We start from the raw sequence: 13,191 nt of genomic DNA on the forward strand, positions 1-13,191 counted from the left end.
TATCTCCAATCTGTCCTGGTTGTCCTAACTTATACCAAAATTTTTTGCCTCAAGCCAATTTTCTCACAAAACTGCCTCAAACCTATTTCATTCCTGTTCCATTTTTTCTTTCCTTTTTCGTCACAAACTACGGCGTAACATAAATTTTAAGCAAAAATTCCTCAAACCCGTTTTGTTCTTTCTCAATTCGAAAAACCGTTTTTCGAAGGCTCCGTTGTATTATGAAATAATGCTTTTTTGCGAATAGTATACTTTTTTTTTAAGTGATGCGAGTTTGCAAGGGTTACTCATGACTGCTGGGTCAAGTTTAGCCTATAAGGCCAGCGCTGCCCATGCTTCTTTTAAAAATGGCTTCAAAACTTCGATATGGAGAAAACCCACAGCCTTGTGAAAAGGAAAAGCGTTTGTGGTCTAATTTTTTTATTATTTAATAACTTTCTCCATTGCTGCATTACCTGGGCTCATAAAAATTTTCAAAAACTGAGAATAAAGCAATGATTTTGATTATTTCCCTCTAGTTGGAAAAAAGTCACAAAATTGGCAATTTTTAAAAAAGTTTAATAACTTTTAAAATATTCAAGTCATTCGACCGTTCTAAAGTCCAGATAATTCTTCATGGCAAGATTATACAGTTTAAAATTAGCGCATTGCTGCAAGTGTAAGACACTTAAAGTATGGATTTTTTATTTTCCTTGGCGACAGAGCTTCGAAAAATGGCGTTAAAGCTATTCCAACTTGCAGAAAAATCATTAGTTTTGCTCAAAGTTGCCTCAATCCTGCTCTGCATGCTTACTTTTCAATCCATTCTAACTAATCCAGCTAACACCATTGCTTAAAATTATCTGTTTCTCTGTAATCAATCCTAGCTATTCTGCTGAGAAAAATTGCATGAATCAAGCTCTGTTCCTCCCATAATTCAGCGTACTTGTGCCCTTATAATAAACAAATATCAGTAACTTATTACAAATTTGCAACAACATGTCCTGAAATCTAAATGGTTTTTTCCTTCAAAAATTCTCGTGACAGGATAAGTTACTTTTTTGTCATTACAAATATATTTACATCACAATAAAAAAATCAGTTTTTTTAAATCACAATTCAAGGGAAGATACGTCTCCAAAGGAAGAAGGAAAAAAAATTACTCCAAAACTAATAATTGCTTCACACTAAACACCCAATCATAAGTCGTAATTTTTAATTTCATTCATTTTATTTTATATCCGTCGTTGTAACGACAACCTTGTAATTTCGAACCAATCCAGAAGACAATGAAACTCCTGGATTAGTACCCACAGCGGTATTGATTTGCTATGGGAACATGAGGACTTTGCGACTCGACAGATTTAACGTGCATCAGTCACAATTTACTACACGGGGAGACTTCGGCAAGCGCGTATCGCTTCCAAGAACTCTTGGACATGGGCCCAGTGTCCTATCAACCAGGCTATCGCGGCTCTAATTTCATTCATTATGACATACTTTGTCTTCTCCCCTTGCCGTCAGGCTTACCGTGGGAGGTTCTCATGGTCTTCCTCTCTATGTAACGCAAATTCGGGTTAGCTCCCTCTAAAAGTTCTCCACGAAGGCAAATTTCTTCCAATACTCGATCCAGGAGTGCCCTTGTCTTCTGATTAGGTTCAAAATTACAAGGCCACGGAGTTGAACATTAGTAGTCGTAAACCCATAAAATTAGGTCGGCTGTTTAACGAAGGTTATAAAATAAAATAAAATAAAATACTTTGTCTTCGGGAAATAAAAGTTCATTTTGATTGGAGTCAAGATTCTGTTTTTTTTTCAAAGGGGTTATAACCACTCAAAGACCTGTTTAAGGGTAGTTTCGGTTAATTTATATAATTGTTACTTAAATTCTGAGAGTTGCAGTTTAATTGTTCTGCTAAATATCTAACTGTTTATTTGATAATTCCGATTATATTTTTTTTACACTTCATACACTTAGTCTGACAATTTTTTATATGCATTAATTAATAAATACTATATTATAATTAGCATCGTTGTTATAATTAGTACTGGTTCTGTTGTTAAGCTGTTATATCTTGGCTGTAATTAGCGGTTAATCTTAACCATATTCCCCTACATGAAAAGGTCCAATTTGTAAATTTCTACATTATTAATAAAGATAATCATTTTAACTCTTAAAATCTAGATACATACTTTTTTCCCTTCTTCATAATCGAACTAATGTCTAAGCGTGACAAATCTATTCAAAACATCCAGGTACTGTTTCGTAAATCTCTTGTTTTCGAAAAAACACTGAAGGTTAAGCAAATATTGAAGTAGAAGAGAAAATTATAAACTATAACCCAACATGTTTCGAGTCGAATGCAATTCCAACTCAAATTACTTATGAACAAACTTGTTTAAACAAAACGTCAATATGATATTAACTGGATTTTTTTTTTCTTCGATTCCTCTAAATAAAGATGTAAATACAGAATGAGTACTCTAACTCGAGTCTTAATAATAATAAGAACAAACAACAACAGCAGACTTTTACTTTTGTTATTTCTCACTCATAACACAGAGAAGAGAACAAATAAAAAGTTTTATTACGGCTGCAATATTGATACTAACCAAATCAATAAAGCTCTTTAACTTTTCTGTCGCGTTTTTGACAAAAACTTGTTTTTATGTGAAATGAAATAAGTCGAAAAGAAATCATAAATAATAATGTTCATTCGTTTGTTCCAGAAATTTTTTTAGAGCTTTTAATCATAGCGGATATGAGGGAAACAACGTGTTCTGGATTTCACTGTGCTTTCTGCAAAATATTTTATAGAATGATAAGCAACTAAATACCTAAGCTTTTAGAACTTTTGGTAATTTCGCAAACATTTTAAAAACCTTAACAAATTGGCGTTTGCATGAACAAAGAATCAGTCATTAAAACATAAACTTAGCTACCACTAGAAGAAATTTTTCCGTAAAGCACAAAAAGTTTGCAGTTTGATATACAGTGGCAGTCAAAAGTATTCGTACACTTAAATTACTAACTTCAAAAGTGAATAAAAATTCAAATTGCGTAAAAATTAATTGAAATTTTCAAAAAATCTTAATGTTTTTCAAGTTGTTGCATGAATGATTTGAATTTTTAAGAGGAAATTTTTTAATTTGGTCATAAAGAGCTCCTCGATAGAGTGAGAATTTGAATCTCACCACTAAACCTCGTGCTTCAAAAGTATTCGTACATCCACTTTTCAAGTTGTAAAATAATAAAATTAAGACAATTTGTGAGTCAAATATCGTTTGTGGGAATATATTTGGCGAGATTTTATATTATTCTTACTTTTACCGCTTTATCTGTTTCATTCTTATGTTTACTAGCCTTGAAACTCGCATTTTTTGTTGTCAATCATACAGCTTTAAATTTAGATGGCTCGGAAGGGAAAAGAAACTTCTCTCGCTGAAAGAAAACTGATAATGAAACTACATAATAACTGTAACTCTTTAAGAAAGATATCACTTGCTATTGGAAGACCCCGATCTACAGTGCAGAGTGTTATAGATCGACATTGCCAACGCAATACTCTTGAAAATATTCCACGAAGTGGACGCCCAAAAATTCTCAGCATTAAGCACAGACGCTTACTCGTAAGATTGATTAAAAAAAATCCAAAATTGAGTGCCCCGGCAGTAAAAGCAGAACTCCTCAAACAGGGAATTTCGATCTCGGTAAGTACTATACGCCGCACTTTTAACGAATCAGGATTCCATGGTCGAGTATCTCGAAAAAAGTTTTTTGTGTCGGAAGTTAATAGAAAGAAACGAATGTCTTTCACCAAACAGCATGTTAATAAAAATCCTGATTTCTGGAACAGGGTTATATTCTCGGATTAGAGCAAGTTTAACGTGTTTGGATCTGATGGCAGACAAATTGTGTGGCGTAAAAAGAATACAGAGCTACAACCAAAAAATTTGAGTGCGACAGTAAAGCATGGCGGTGGTAACATTCTAGTTTGGGGATGTATGAGCGCACATGGAGTGGGTAAATTGCACATCATTGATGGGATTATGGATCACAAAAAGTACATTGACATTCTAAAAAGTAATTAGCGCTTCACAAATGGGTCTTCAAACTAACTATATATTTCAACAAGACAACGACCCTAAGCATACAGCTTATAATGCTAAGCTCTGGGTATTATATAACACTCCCGAAAGACTCAACACACCTCCACAATCACCAGACATGAATCCTATTGAGCATTTGTGGAGTATTTTAGACGATAAAATCAAAAATCGAGGAGTAAAAAATAAAAATCAGCTGAAAACCGCCATATTAGAAGAATGGGCATCAATTACACCAGATATTACAAAAAAGTTGGTAGATTCACTGCCAAGTCGAATGAAAGCAATAATTAAGGCGAAAGGGTATCCTTCTAAGTATTAAACTGTGATATACTATATAATTTTAGGGAAATTTCTTAAGTGTACGAATACTTTTGACACAAAAGTTTTGATCACTAATTTCTATTTTTTATATTTTTTTTCTGCAATTGTTTTACAAGAAAACTTCTTTTGATTAAATTGCTCAAAAATAAAGGATACAAGGCCTGGTATCTGTGTTTAATGACGTAGTATAATTAATAAAATACTATGAAGCGATGAGCACTTCAAAATTCATTGTACGAATACTTTTGACTGCCACTGTAATTGTCGAAATATATTTATTTTTGAGTGGTAAACAAGTAATAAATTTATTTAACTTGATTTTTTGCATAATCTTTTTTATTTTGAATTGAATTCAGAATACGGATAAATGGTAGTAATTACTTTTAAAATACGTGCCCGAAATTATATTTAATACTAAAATATAGGGGAAAGAGGGGTAAGACCGAGTAGCTATGATTCGAAGGCGTTGGAGCTGAACTTTTCGATCATAAAAACGATTTAATCAAGATATTCATTGTTTGGTTGTGTACAATAAATCATTCCTGAAAAATCATAAACGTACTACTTTTTTAAAATACTTTTTTTTTTTTTAAGAAAAAAGTCTTATTACCCGGTCTTACCCTACTAACGGAGTTAAACCGGATACACACGTTAACTATAAGGAAAATTTAAAAATACTAGAATTTCAGTGAAAAGAATAGCACACCTTATTATTTATGGTAATTTAAGCCGGGATAGCCTGGTCGGTTGGGTGCTGGGCATATGTCCGAGAGTTCGTGGGTTCAAACCCTGCCGGCCGAAGACTCCTCGTGTAGTAAATGGTGACTGATGCAAGTTAAATCTGTCGAGTCGCAAAGTCCTCTATGTTCCCATAACAAATCAATACCTCTGGGGATACTGGACTGGAGATCGATCGTTCTCTGATCCAGGTCAAAAATTACGATCTGTGAATGAATGAATGGATGCATGAAAGGGACCGCCCTATAAACGGGTGTGTGACTGACTTTTTTTGTGTGTGACTGAAGACGAATTCTTGGCCATAGATAGCGCCATTGAAAACCAAGAAACTCACCCTCTGACTTAAATTTTCTCGATTTCATCAAGCAGGCTTGCTAGTGTGGCAAGTGACATTAGAAACAACAACACATTATTTTGCTTTTTATTTATGCAATGTAGCAATCTTCTTCCTCTGCTGCACTGCAGCTTTCATGGGCCCAGCATAGACTCACATCAAGGGGAAGGGGCAAGACCTGATAGTATCCGATTTTACCCAGATAGCAGAGGTTATCGAAACAAAACAGAACAGTGCTACTCTCTCCACACTAAATCCTTATTGTTTGTCAGGTATGAATCTTTTGTAAACGTTTTATAAGTTGGACTGAAAATAATGTTTAGATTTCTAATCACTGATAAAAAAAGAATAGTTTAAAACAAAATATTATTAGATCGTTTATATAATAAAACATACTTATCTACATAGACGGCGTGAATTAACAACCTTACGTCGATATGGTAGGTCCTTCTTGACTGGTAAAGAGTATGTCTGTTAATTTTGACATAATCGAAATAATTATAATGGAACACACCTAAATGCATTTAAGAACTGCTTTTTTTTTCATTGAAAAGGTTTCTTGCAATTGAACTAAAACTCCTAGAAAATTTGATGCACGTTGAATCATAATATAGTTAAAATTTTCTGTAACTTGAATTATAATATTGCTTAAGTTTACTGCAACCTTAATGCAGTGCTAAGTTGAACCATGATAGCGTTAAAATTTGCTGTAACCTTAATATAGAGTAAAAATGAAACATAATATCCTTGAAATTCACTTAAACCTAAATATAATGCTAAGTGGAACCACATCGATCAAATTTGCTACAACCTTAGTATAGTACTAAGTTGAACCATAATATATTTTACATTTGCTGCAATCTCAATATAGTAGAACCATAATATCCTACTTCTAAAATTTAATTATTCAATACTACATTTCATCTTAAGCGGTTCCTTATTCAATTTAACACCTCATTTAGGTTCTAGTAGATTTGCACCGAATCATAGTTTACGACACTACGTTGTACAAATTTTTGTGAGAATGCATGCTTGAAGCATCTAAATTGTTTCTACAGCATTAGCGTTAGAATTTGGGGAAACCGTGACGTTTTTCAAAATCGGATAAACAGCAAAAGCGTTGACTTTAATTTGGTTATCTCTAAGCTTATTAACAGAAGGTGTAAATTAAAATAGTAACGCTTTTCTTTAATTTGGTTATCTCTAACCTTATTAACAGAAGGGGTAAATTAAAATAGTAACGCCTTTCTTTAATTTGGTTATCTCTAACCTTATTAACAGAAGGTGTAAATTAAAATAGTAACGCTTTTCTTTAATTTGTTTATCTCTAAACTTATTAACAGAAGGTGTAAATTAAAATAGTTACGCTTTCTTTAATTAGGATTTCTAATTGACAATTGAACTCTATAAATTTGCCTAAAGCAATCCGATTGTGTATATATAAAATAAGTAAATACTATCTAATTTTTAATATTATCTCATTTTTTTTCTTATATTAGTAAATATTTGGTGAGTTGAATCAACCGCTTAATAAAATCAAAACCTTCTAAGTACCAAAGCAATCACATTAAACAGCAGGCACTGTATTTGCAGTTCGATTTTCTTTCTATATTTTTTTAAGGTCTTGTTATTTCTAAAAAAATTATTATACATTTTAACTATTAAATATGTTAAGCAGTTTCTAAACATTTATTTTAGCCTTTTGTTATCATATCGCCAAATGAATTGTTAGTTACTAACAATTCATTAGTTTGTAACTAACAATGAATTGTTAGTTACCCAATATTCAGGGCTAGATTACCCATTATAGGCCATGGCCTAGGGCCCCCAATGCTTAGGGGCCCTCTTAAAAAAAATTTTTAAAATAAATTTTAAAAAATTAAGAAAAACAATGATTTTTTTAAAAAAAAATAAATTTCAAATAAATATTAATAAAATACTATAATTTTTTTTTACATAATTATTACATACTTTTTTTACATATTTATTTATTACTTAGTTTAGTTATTATTTATAAGTATTTTTAAAGTTTACGTATTATAAGATTTATCAATGCTTTTTAAGTACAAATTTGTCATTTTCATTTGCGAGCGAAAAAATTGAAGGCAGTATAGTGAGCTGAGACTTGTTTAAACAAGAAGCAAAGAATTAAATGTTGAGACGTTTATTATTGAGACGTTTCAAATGAAAAAGAAGTTACTTAGTGCCTCAACTGAGCAAGAGCAGAAAAAAAGATTTTTGAATATCTATTTTATAGTAGCGTTGATTTTGTAAAGTGTTAATAAATTTCAAATTTTTTTCAAAATGATTATTTTTTAGCTCTAATTTAACAAAATAAAGTAAAATTTAATTTATTATTATTTATTTTAAATATGCTTTCTTAAATGAAAAGATATATAAATACTTTTATATTCGAATAAATAAAAAATATACGAGAGAAAAAATTTAATCTAAGGGCCCCAAAAATTTGAATGGTCTAGGGCCCCGCGCATGCTTAATCCGGCCCTGTCTTTATTGAGGAATAACTTAAGCCACTTTTAAACACATATTGTAGAAAATTTCATACATATAAACATATATTGCAACTGTAGACAGAAGTTTTAAGCGAATTAACATCTAAAGTAAAATGATCTTGTAATAGCAGATGCCTTAAACTGAAAAATGGTTTAAGCAGCCACGAATGACGGTATTCGTGAATTTAAAAATACTTAAAGAATAAACACGCGAAGCAGATAAAAAAATAAATTATCTTTTACAATAAAACACTGCTGTTTACGATAAGAAACCAGAAATAATTTTTCATTCTACTTTTGGAATGATAATGTTCGATTCAAACTATTTCAGTCAAAAGATAATTGACAATCTTTACAACCCGGCAGGGGAGGAATCGATGGCACCGGTTTGACTGAAATACTTGAATACAATGTCAAATTTTCGTGTGATTTGTTTATCTTTGAGGAGACTATGCAAACATTGTATCGTTCATCCTTAGAGACAGACGGTGATTGCTTTCTGATAAGTTTTGACACTTTATCTAGCAGCTCCGAAAACATTGAATTACGGAGAATTATAACAAAGGTACGTTTCCCTACAAATCACTCACCCAACGGTTCAGTGGAAGCAAGAAATAAAATCTGAAGATTCGTGTCAAAAGATTTGATTTTCACGCATTTAGCTCCAAATTCGAAAGGTGCTTTATACTGGCGAATTTAACATTGATGAATTAAGAAGAAAAATCTACTGAAAATTATAGGAAACTAAAGTACGAGAAAGAAAACACATGATTAAACCTATAAAACTACACAAATTAATACATTTTTGAAGGAAAAAAAATATCGCATTAAATGACAAATTTCAATCGAAAGATTAAATAATAAAGTTATAAAAATAGTATTTTAACTGTTCGTAAATATTGAATTACGAATAGGTACGTTTCCTCACAAATCAGTCATTCAACGATACAATGAAACTGGAGATAAAATCCGAGAACTTCGGAAGGTGCTTTATACTGGCACATTTAGCATTGATGAATTAAGAAGAAAAAAAGGTGAAAAATGTACTGAAAATTATAGGAAACTAATGTACGAGAAAGAAAACACGTGATTAAACCTATAAAACTACAAAAATTAATACATTTTTGAAGAAAAAAAAATATATCGGTATTAAATGACAAGATTAAATAATAAAGTTATAAAAATAGTATTTTAACTGTTCGTATATATTGAATTACGAAGAGGTACGTTTCCTCACAAATCAGTCATTCGACGATACAATGAAACTGGAGATAAAATCCGAGAACTTCGGAAGGTGCTTTATACTGGCACATTTAACATTGAGGAATTAAGAAGAAAAAAAGGTGAAAAATGTACTGAAAATTATAGGAAACTACTGTACGAGAAAGAAAACACGTGATTAAACCTATAAAACTACACAAATTAATACATTTTTGAAGAAAAAAAAATATATCGGTATTAAATGCAAGATTAAATAATAAAGTTATAAAAATAGTATTTTAACTGTCTGGGTTCGTAAATAATGAATTACGAATAGGTACGTTTCCTCACAAATCAGTCATTCAACGATACAATGAAACTGGAGATAAAATCCGAGAACTTCGGAAGGTGCTTTATACTGGCACATTTAGCATTGATGAATTATGAAGAAAAAAAGGTGAAAAATGTACTGAAAATTATAGGAAACTAATGTACGAGAAAGAAAACACGTGATTAAACCTATAAAACTACAAAAATTAATACATTTTTGAAGAAAAAAAATATATCGGTATTAAATGACAAGATTAAATAATAAAGTTATAAAAATAGTATTTTAAATGTCTGGGTTCGTAAATATTGAATTACAAAGAGGTACGTTTCCTCACAAATCAGTCATTCAACGATACAATGAAACTGGAAATAAAATCCGAGAACTTAGTTTCATTTTCTTACATTTGGCTCTGAATTCTAATGGTACTTATTTGTATGAAGCATATTTAGACGCATTTAAGGTTGATGAATTAATGAAAACATAGGTGAAAAAACAGCTGAAAATGATAGGAAACTTAAATGCAAGTGAGAAAAATCGGAGGAGAAAAAACTTAAGCTTCAAAGACAAGTGCATTTTTGAAAAAAAAAAATATCTGTATGAAATAAAATGCCAAATCTCAATCGAAAGATCAAGCAATAATGTTACAAAGATTTTTCATCTGGTAGATTTATAAATTATGAATTGCGAAGAATTATGAGCAACCTAGGTGCGTTTCCACAAAAATCAGTCACTCAACGATGCAATGGAATAGGAAATAAAATATAATAACTTCGTATCAAAATTTTTTATAACAACACATTTGGTTCCAAAACTCTGTTAAAATGTTTTCTTCGAAATAGTGCATAAACGGGAATAATATTCCTTTTTTTTTTTCTCTACAGTAATTATTCGATAAAGAAGATGCTTATTTTTAAACAATAATACATTTTTGGTAAAAATTAAAAAAAAAAAAAAAGAAAACTAGTAAGAATTGTAAACGAAAATAAACTTAGCATGAACGAATTTTTAATTATGTATAAAGCACTAAAATCAAACTAAACTATTTTACGATGATAAATAAGTGAGGGTGGAGATTTAAAGGTGGCATGTGTTAAAAACATTTCCAACCACGATTGTCTAAAACTGAGTAAAATTAAGACAACTCCATTTCCGCATGAAACAAAACAAGCCCTTCAACGACACCTGCAATCACTCCCATGATGGTAATTGTGGCGGTTTTGTCGAAAACAAAACGAAAACTTCCAAAGAAGACGTCGTAATCTCTGTAAACACGGTATACCCACAATCAGAATGACAGAACCAAATGCAATTGAACTATTAATTGCCTTTTCGCGTGTTCTTGAGCCAAACCCAAAAGAATTTCAAAATTCTAAGCTCAGGACAACCCACGCATTTCGCCATTTTTTTTTCTCTCTCTCTTCTTTTGTTCTTGTCAACTGATGATTATGATGGATTGTTTGATGGGCCTCTACATCTTCTTTTACCCGAAACTGTCAGTCCATCTTTGGGTTGCTGACAGTCCGAATATCTAGACACCACCCTCTGCGTATACTGTCATACTTCAGTGGGGCTTGGGCAGCATAATTGCCAGAAGACGCCCCGGTCTCGTTTCCTGGTATTGATGAATCGCATGGATCTATGTTAGAGGATGACGAATCCATCATACAATGCTCGTTGCACGGCATATTTGAAACACAGGCGAGGTTGTTAAAAATTTGATTCACTTCTTCAGAATCATCACAGTTGTTAAAATTGCCTGAGGTTCAATATTAGTTTAGTATTGTGGAAACGTTAAGAGCAATTGCCCTGACGAAAATCATGTATACTTCTTTTAAAAAAGTAGCAAATAAATAATAAATTTTACTTTTATTCTGCCATAGACATTAGTCCTGAATATAAGGATTGTAAAGCCCAGGAATTTTTTTTTAAATGTAAATTTCTAAAAAATAAAATTGCCTGTTGTAGACCCAGAGTACTTAAAGCTCACCGTAAGTAGCTTTGTTTAAAGATTTCTAGAAAGAAGCTTAAGCAAATTCAGTTTGACAGATTCTTCGCAAATTAGTTTAAAGGCTGATTGTAATAAGCCAAAAATTTTCAGACAGATTTAAATATACTGAAACGTTTGCAATTAGCTTGTCACATTGCAAAATGCAGGTGATTTTTGCAACGGGATGGATTTCGCTACGATCTTAGTACAGGCAAATTTCAAAAGTTAAAAAAAAATTCACCGTCATATATGAAAATGATAAGCACTTATTTCCATCATGAGCTTTTAAATTTTTACCTCGTGTCAACATTTTAAAAGACTACTGTAAAGAACCTCTTAAGAAAGTCCAGTTCCGTAAAATTAATCCATTTTTTTTTTTACAACCAGATTTTTCAACAAAATATCAAGATACCATAACTGTGTAAATAATAACGATTAATAGTTTAATCCAGATTCTGTGTCTCAATTTAGGAATTGTTTTTTAAAAAAATACACCAAATTTTTTATACATAAGCAATGATTGTTAAGTTATCTGTTAATTTTAATAACAGCATCGTGTACGATTGATTATGGTAGCTTATTTCATTCTCTAGTCACATAAAATAAATTTAAATAAAGTGGTTGTATGGATTTACAATGTGCAGAAAAAGTATTTACCTCACTTCTTAATTAATTTATTTGTAGTCAGTAAATAGTTTAATGAATATAATATACATTATTTTCTGGAATTTTTTAATTTTGTGGTAGTTTCTGACATTTTTTAAGCAAACTTATCCGTCAAGATTATTATAAAGTAATTTTCCAATTTATTTCACAATTGATTTTAATATCTGAAAAAAAAAAACGTTAAAAACTATGTTTCCAAGAACATAGAAAAACAGAATTTTATTTTTTTCAGGCATAAAAACGTATTAAGCATCACTTTTGATCAATTAAGTGATGCGTCGTACAATTCATCATGCTTGATGAAAATAAAATGAATTTTCTTTTTAATCTACTTGAAAACGTTATGAAAATTTACTTTTAGGTTTTGTGTCTGTCAATTTATTTCGGGAAGTAGTTGAAACTTCGATTGGCGTCAAACTTTACCTGCACCATTCGCCTGCGAATCAGCCTTAGGTATATAATTCTAATAGAAATATGAAAGCCATAGTCATTTCGAAAAGTGTTCATAGTTTTGTTTAGCGTAAAAATCTATTTAGCGATAAAAATTGTGACAAATTCTGTTTGTAATAAAAAGACTCAAATTTGCTATGTCATCCAGCCAACTCTTCATAGGAGAAAGAAAGCCAGCGCACTTGTTACCTCAAACTAGAAATCCGAACGTTGTGACACCATTATCTTTCCCTCACTGCGCAGTTTAGTAGTACAGATGTTTTGACGTCCCTAGCAGCAAAAAAAACTTGGGCCCTCACTGGGTCAACATTCATGAATCTTGGTACAATAAGGGTTGAAAGGCCCTATATTTTCCCAATATGGGCCCTATATAGAATTGTCCGATACACCCGATATTTTATAATCATTATTCAGCCAATATAAGTCCATATTGACATTACATAGAACCAATATTAAAAACTCTAGACATTCCAATATTGATCCCTCGGAGCAGGTTCATATAGGACCTATATTGAGCCAATTTAGAGCCCAACTGGGGTCAAGATATAATTGTTGCAAGGGA

General features: G+C 31.4%; 1 long non-coding RNA gene across 1 annotated transcript in view; it reads left to right on the top strand.

Annotated features, from left to right (window-relative positions):
• Positions 1 to 13,080, top strand: part of LOC122270441 (uncharacterized) — a 75,849-nt gene extending 62,769 nt beyond the window's left edge. Inside the window, exon 4 of the long non-coding RNA XR_015435340.1 lies at positions 12,541 to 13,080. This is a non-coding gene — a long non-coding RNA (uncharacterized LOC122270441). The remainder of the gene's footprint in view (positions 1 to 12,540) is intronic.
• Positions 13,081 to 13,191: the final 111 nt, after the last annotated feature.

This window comes from Parasteatoda tepidariorum, chromosome 1, assembly GCF_982258835.1.
Source record: "Parasteatoda tepidariorum strain Cologne lab strain chromosome 1, Ptep-v5.0, whole genome shotgun sequence".
Lineage (NCBI taxonomy): Eukaryota > Metazoa > Arthropoda > Arachnida > Araneae > Theridiidae > Parasteatoda > Parasteatoda tepidariorum.